The sequence below is a fragment of the Cyclopterus lumpus genome, chromosome 5, assembly GCF_009769545.1.
Source record: "Cyclopterus lumpus isolate fCycLum1 chromosome 5, fCycLum1.pri, whole genome shotgun sequence".
In the NCBI taxonomy this organism is placed as follows: Eukaryota; Metazoa; Chordata; class Actinopteri; order Perciformes; family Cyclopteridae; genus Cyclopterus; species Cyclopterus lumpus.
The window spans coordinates 11,237,265-11,245,360 of NC_046970.1; positions in this window are offsets into that span (position 1 = coordinate 11,237,265).

Sequence of the window (8,096 nt, forward strand, 5' to 3'; positions counted from 1 at the left end):
AAAGAAAGTTATGATAATTAATTTGAGGAATATTCTGAGGAATGTATTATGAAGCATAAGAGAGGATCACTGTTTTATTATTCTGTTTGTTAATGACAAATGTAATGATTAATTGTATGATGCATGAGAATGAATGGATGTTTTATTGTTTAGACAATAGTTAAAGGGATGCCGATTTAAACCTGAGATGTTGCTTTTTTTCTGAAGGCAGGATAATAGGGTTTTATTCTGAAGGGGAACTTCCTGTCCTTGACCGGAAGTGTGAGCTTTGACCCCGCTATTTTATCGATTTGAGGCATTCTTTGAAGTGGCCAATGGAACTAACCTTCAGGTGTGAACCTTATGTCTTATTCGCTGGTCAGCGTAGCATGCTGTGTCTCTGAAAGGTATTTGCATGAATACCTCCACTAAACAATTGGAGCTTAGCTCAGTGAATGCACTGCGAATAAAACTAATTGTAAGACGTGAATTTGGTCTCTTACTTGGTGACGCCAGACAGAAACTGCTGGCTACGTCAGGAGACTGTGGAAGCGAAGCCATGTGAGCGCGTCCGGGCCTGGACCATGTATGTATACAGATGACTCTTGTTTGTTATGATTAAATACTTTTGATTATATATCTCTGGCTTCGGAGCTTCTTCTTCCAAGCACCAGGTAGCTCGAGATTTTCGGAACTTTTACAGTACGTATTTTGAACTGTAACTATTCCTTCATATTTTCAGCTATAGAAACCGTTCAAATATTAAAATATTCAGCTCCTTCGGGAATCGTGCGGAAAGACTTTTCATATTTCCTATTATAAATCTTTTATGGTTATTATTTTGAATGAGATCACGATGGAGAAAGTCTTTAACTTTAAAAGCTTATAAGATCTTAATACTGTCAGCTAAAGACACCATTTACATTTTTAAATGTTGACAGAACCTTCAACTATTACTGTATATTTTCATATATTTTTTACCTTTTCACATCTTCAAATAATTAATTTTTTTATGGAATAAAAAAATTAATGGGGTCCTATGGAGGAAAACTTCAAATCCGCTTAAACTTCTTAAACTTTAAAAGCGTCCAATGTCCGCATACTTTCAGCTCAATTTTAAAATGTTGACAAAATCGTGGGGTCCTATGGAGGAAAACTTCAAATCCGCTTAAACTTCTTCAACTTTAAAAGCGTCCAATGTCCGCATACTTTCAGCTCAATTTTAAAATGTTGACAAAATCGGTAGCTATAACCTTTGATAGCTTTTATACTTATTTAACTGTCTCCGTTTTAGTTTTATGTGTTCTTCAGGTCGTTTGAGAGTTTTCAATGTGTGTGTATGGCACGGAATGTTCAGATCTAGAGTGACAGAGCCAACTGCCAGAGTGAGAGGGAGACACCGAAAGTCCTACAAAAATAAAACGTATTTGGCCACAAGTTTCACAATTGTCACTCTTTTTACACCATTTATGGATCAAAACATAGGGATTCTTGTGCTGGTCCTCACGTGTCGATGGAATCCACAATGTTTCCCACATTTGTCAGGAGAAACCTTAACGAGGGAGCAAGTCCACCTCTCTGCCTCATCCGCCTCCATTATATTATATTTACTTTCCCTCCAAAACGTCTTTTCACAGACAGTCAGACCTGATTTGTAAATCGAGACTACAGACAAATTTTATACACGACAGTCCCAACGGTCACAGTATGTGTTCATCAAGTCATCCTTCCTCTCAAAATATTGGTGAAAAAAATAGAGCTACGGTTAACTGACTTTTTGAGATAGTTTGATAGGTAATCCCTCCATGTTAAGTCTGATGTTGGCAGCAAACAGGTGTTCTAATTAGTGCAGTTTGACAGACACAAACACACACACACACATACACATACACATACACAGATTCTCATTTATAATACGTAGTGGGGTCATCGCTGAGGAGGAGAGATATGGAAATGTGGGTGTGTCTCTGTGTCCACTAATACACACACAGGAAGGAAGTCAGTCAAGGAGGCAAGGAAGGAACCTCCCACCCCCTCACCTCCCCCCTCCCCTCCCTCACCTCCTCCCCCCCTTCACCTCCCCTCCTCTATTATCTAGACGTAACATTAGTCGGTGAAAGTCACCGAGCTGTGTGAGCCTACGGGGGATATTATGTATAAATATATATATATATATATATATATATATATATATATATATATATATGATATTAATGTTATGAAGGCTCCAGCGCCCCCGCGACCCTAATGAGGATTAAGCGGTATTGAAAATGGATGGATGGATGGATGTTATGAACCCAAACACGAGGGCATTAGATGTACCGACGTTTGTGGGATTTCCACAACAAGTATAAAGCAGAAATAGTGGTTATTTCTTCCATGGCGGAAGTTATAAAAGTTTCCATGGAGATAAGCCACACCCCCTCTCAAGCGCGAGTGAAGTGAATGAATGAATTAGATTTTACCATGATTATGGTCTGTAATTCCTGATATATGTTCATGATCATCTCCTGCTCGTCAGCGGAGAAAAAGAGGTTAATTTGCTTTTGTGCTGTTAGAATATCATGTTTTCTGTGATCGACGCTTCTGTGAAGTCGGACGGGCACGCGCAACTATCCTGTGAACTGACGTCTGGCTCAAATTAACGAGATGGTTTGAGTGCGGATCAGCCTTTGAAAAAATTAAGCCTTAATTTTAGCTGGCTAATAGGACATTTGATCGACTTAGTTGAGCCATGTACGAGGAATAGGGGCCAGGTATTCAGGTTTTAAGACTCTTGGTACCACCGTTCACCCGGCATATGTTTCAAAGTAAATAAGAAAATAAGACTAAAAAACACTGCATGTTATGTAATGTATTTTAATTTGTAATAGTATACATTAGTATAGGTTATTGGCCACCAATAATGACCGTAATGAGCCTCTTTGTCTAATTTGAAGCCAAATGGGTTTTGTCACTCTATACAATATTTTTCTGACAAATAAAACCACAATGTACCTAACTTTGTTTAGGGTATTATTGAGAATAGTCGAGAATAGTCTTAACTTATTGATATGACAAACAAGAGGAATACAGTACATGACTGACAGGCCTTGTCCGCTCGTGCCATGTTGACACCTGGAGGTTGTGGCTGATGAGAATGCATTCTGTGATTGATGTTTTGGGGCGTGGCAGGAACACAAGTTAATTCACAACAACTCTTCTGAGGCCTTTTCTGAGACAGGCTTCCTTTTTGCAAACAACTAGGTGGCCTCCTGTTCAATTTGTGTGTACTCATCTGAGACAGACAGGCTTTGACAACAACAAATTGTTGTATGATTATTGCCTTGTGGGGGCTGAGCGCCTGTCTGGTCAGAGCAATAATTAACAGTTAGAGTGATCAGAGTTCCTGTAGGATTGTTTATTGTCTGTATGTCATTTTGTTTGTGAAATATATTCGGACATACTGTGCTTTACCACGACAGCTGGGTACTACAAACCAACCTCACTTTTTCATCCAGGTATTTTTGTTACACGCAATTCTTATAGATATGAAGACAGATAATCTTGAGAGGCTGTCCAAGTATAAACGTCACCTGTCCCATTATTTTAACAAAGCCTACCACTACAATAATCAATCAATGGTAGCATTTCAAAGTCTCTTTCATATCAAAACATTTAAAATACATGCATAACTAAATCTTTTTAACAGGGTAGTAAAAGACCACTCCCAAATTGTATCAACTTAAAATACACCCTCATTTCAACTAATTCATAGGATTACAATGTGTTGAATGTATTAATGAGATGAATTATCATCTTCAATCTGATATCATCACATCAACTAGAAATTATGCCGTACAAATATGATGTTATTGAAAGAGAAGACCCGCATAAATAAACTGAATAGAAACTTCAAAAGACCCTGAAGACCGTTTGAAATTACATTGTGGCTATTAAAGTGGTGTGTGTTTGTACGAGATTCAGTCGCCCCTCCTATTCAAGCACTGAAAAGTGGAGGAATATTATTGTCAGTTAAATAAGTAGGTTGCCACTTTCATGACTGCACAGTAGATATGAAAGAGCTTGGCTTTATCAAAAGGTAACAAAATCCCACCTACCTTAACCTTTAGTCCTATATGTCTCATTTGTTTAATCCATAATCCATACTACATTACAATTGAGTGTTTCACAGGGGGTTTATGATAGGAAGTAAATGCTAGTGTTGTTTTGTTTTTTAGCTAATTTTCCTAATTGTATATGGGCCAATGTTTTCTCTCTTACACTCACCCGCTTCAATTACATTAAAGTTAAATGTAGGCATGATTAAGGGCATGGTCACTTTAAGTGACAGGTGGGTGCCGTACCGGGTTGCTAGCTGCTAGTTGTCTCGACTGCTGCATTATCAAGGCCAGCCTCCGCTAAACCGACTATCCACCTCTTTGCCATTTTGGATTAGCCGGGCCTTAGGCTGTGTCATCACTACAAAGATGGCAAAGGCCGGACACTTTGAGCTTTCAGAGCCCAATGGGTGACTTCACAGAGACTGCGTCCATGTTCATAAAGTCTAAGTACGAGACATGACAGTGATATTGTTCTTACAATGACAACTGAGTCTAGCTCTGACTCTAGCTTAAAGGCCAATTTTAAGTACCAATGCATAAGGAAAGTTATAAGGGCAACGTGTCCTTGCAAAGGCAATCAAGTCAAGCTTCACTAAAGTGAAAGCATTTCTACCTTTCTCACAGCACGTATACCTGTTCTTTGTTTGGCTTCAGTGGCTTTCGAGTCCACTGAGATCCGGCAGAGAAAGAGTAGGTTTCCTTCTCATGCTTGCCAGAACTGGAGGACTGAGGTGAGAGCTGCTCCACTGCTCCAGGACTTCTGCCCAGACTGCATTAGATGCCACATCCAGAGCCTTTACTCAGCATCAGATCAGCACAGAGGCAGGGTGGAAACAGGCAGAGGAAATGTAGAGATTGAGAAAGGGAGAGAGACCAGCCAGAGAAGGGAGAGAATGTGTGTGTACAGTGTGTGTACAATGTGTGTAGGTGAACTGGAGCCACATGCACACATAGAGTATCTGCGTAGACCGTCTCTGAATATTATGCTAAACTTTTGACGTTGATTGTTCAGTGGTCTTCAGAGAGAGAGAGCGAGGGAGAGAGAGTGTGAGAGAGAGGAGGCTGAAAATGTGGTTCCAATCACTCACAAAGATGCTTTTGTTTCGTAGCTGGAGCCCTCTCTCTTTCTCTCTCTATTTCTTTCTCTCTCTCTCTCTTTCGCTCTATCGTATAGCTGTCTTTGTCTGCCATGATTTTTAAATGTATGATTGTATTTTCTTTTTTGCAAAATATATTGGTTTTATTCAAAGAATGTTTTTTGATTGGTCCTTGCTGATCAGTGATTTATTTACACAGATTAATGTTATTAATCAATTAGTCAATTAATCAATTTATTTTTCTAAATTTTGAATTTAGGAATTTAAGTAATTTGCTGCTTTTCTGTGTTTTATATCATTGTTATATGATATGTTATTATATGTTGGGATTTTTGGATTATTGATGGACTCTGATTGATATTTTCTTGAATTTCAAGAAAAACAAATGGTTTGGGGTCCTCGAAATCCCGGTCTTTTTTTTTTCATGACTTTTTCGACTTTTATAAGAATTGCCTCAATCTGAACCAAACACAAGTTGTATTTGCATGTACTTTGAATCTTATCAGTTGATAAGTGTTTATGTGTAGACACAATATAAATTAATAGTCTCATCTCATTAGTTTGAATAAGCAGATCCATGTGAATGCATGCAGAAGCAGATACATAGCATGTTGTGTTGTTTTGAGTGAGTCAATATACTGTCTGGGGGACAGCCCACTCCTTTAGTCACAAATATGGAGGAGAAGAAGGGCGAGGGACGATGACAGTGTGTAAATAGGGAGAGGTATGCTAGCATGGCTCTCAGTACATTTATTTTATGACTCACAGGGTCTGCCTGGACCTCAGTGCTCTCCAATGCTGGAATGAGCAGCACTCCACACACACACACACGCACACGCACACACACACACACACACACACACACACACACACACACACACACACACACACACACACGCACACACACATACACACACACACACACACACATATTGATTTACCGTTGCAAGTCAATGCACATGCACAGACAAGCAGATCATAAACATGAATACACATCCAGGTTTGCAAACGTACAACATAAACACTCATGTGCAGAAACCTACTGCTTACTCTGTCCACACAAGAATTAAGAAATATATTCAGCGTTTAATGCCAAACACTACTGTGTCACGCCAAGAATAACCTCTTTGTGTGTTGTTCTGCACCCTGGCTCACTACGTTTCTGCTTAGTATTCATGATGTGTGCTTGCCAGTGAGTGTGTTTCTGTGTGAGTGTGCATGTGCATGTGTGTCTGCAATAAGATTAAGATGGGGTCTCTCCCCAAACCAAATGTCACAGGGATTTAAGCTTCAAGAGTGAGTTTCCTCCCAGCTGACTAACGGAGAAGTTCACTAAAAGCACAAGATTAAACAAAGTTTCAACTTTCCAAAATACATCCAGCCAGTTTCCATTTTTTCTCCCTGTGGCAACACATCCACCATGCATGCAGTGCACAGGTTTAAAGATAAGCTGTAGGGCAATGTGCTAAACCTGCGCGGTAGACAGAGGTATGAAGGAGAAGGAAAAATGAAAGGAAGTGAGTAAGTAAAGTATGGATAGGTCACAAAAACTAGTTTCTACCATATACAGCACCTACTCAGCCACCACCTGCAGGCATGTCATTCAATCCATCACACATACTACATGTAGTTCATTCAGTGTCTGTTCTTCACTCTCTGGCCCACCCTGTTGGTCGGACGATGTCAGTGGACCACAGTGATGTTTGTTGCTGGGTTTGTGTTTATGAGATGCTGCTTGTGTTGTCCGGTTTGTTTACTCCTCCTGGTGGCCACTTCATGTATCACAACACATGCTGACCTCTGAAGGCTTTGCATGGCTGACACAGGCTGAACTTGTAACTCAAGGAAATGTTACCATTTGAGCAGCAGTTTGTCATCTAATAAGGGTTAGTTAGGCTTTATTACCTACTTTATGGTGATGACACCACACAAATTGTTTGATTATTATTTATTCTTTAAATGTTTGTATATGTTTTTCGATATCAAGAATATTAACTAAAAGAAGAGAATTTTCTTTATAAAAAAGCTCACGGCCTTAGCTAATATAATGCCAAATTAACTGTCCTTAGGACAACTCCATTCATAATGAACCCTCACCAGCAAACACATTAGGACAGTGGTTGTAAAAAGGGAGATTTTTGGATGAAACTCTTACCGTTTTTAGAATAAAATTATCTTTTTGATGACATTATGAGGTGTAAAATGTTAATTTACTCTTATCATCATCTGCAAGGCCCTCAACAACTTGGGTCTCCCAAACCTCTTTGACCTCCAGCACACCCGTCCTGATGATCCTGGAAATCTCTAGGACAAAGCGCCAAACCCGGGGTGACATTTTCAGTTGTCGCCACTTCTCAGTGGAAATCATCAAAAAACCTTTAGACTTGTTTTTATTTCTTATTCAATACAATTTTATTCTAATATTTTCTTTCACTTTTATGTCCGTATTAAAGAGTTTAATGCTGTTTTTTTCTTTCGTCCAACAGAATGTCTGTGAAAACCTTGAAAAGCACAACATAAATCTTTGGTGTTATTATTATTATTTAAAAAATGTTTTACTCAAATGAAAGACTAGTACTAAACTTGTGTCAACCTGATTTTAACATGGACATTTGGTACAGCATTATTATTTTGGTGTAACTGTAATATTCTAATAGTTTTACAGTATAACTCAACAAGATGCGACATTCATTGTTAATAACAGTTTCCTTGAATGTTTTTCCCTTGTTATAGTGGATAGAGACTTAAGGAGTCAAGCATTTACACAAAGTACTCTGGCAGTGGTCACAGATGGGAGTAGCTGCATTTAATACTGTATATTTTCTGTAAGTATATCAAGGCTTTTTCAATTTTTGTTTGTGTGTAATCTTTCCATAGCAGGCTGATATATATCAAACCCAAATGAGGTCTCAGGAGG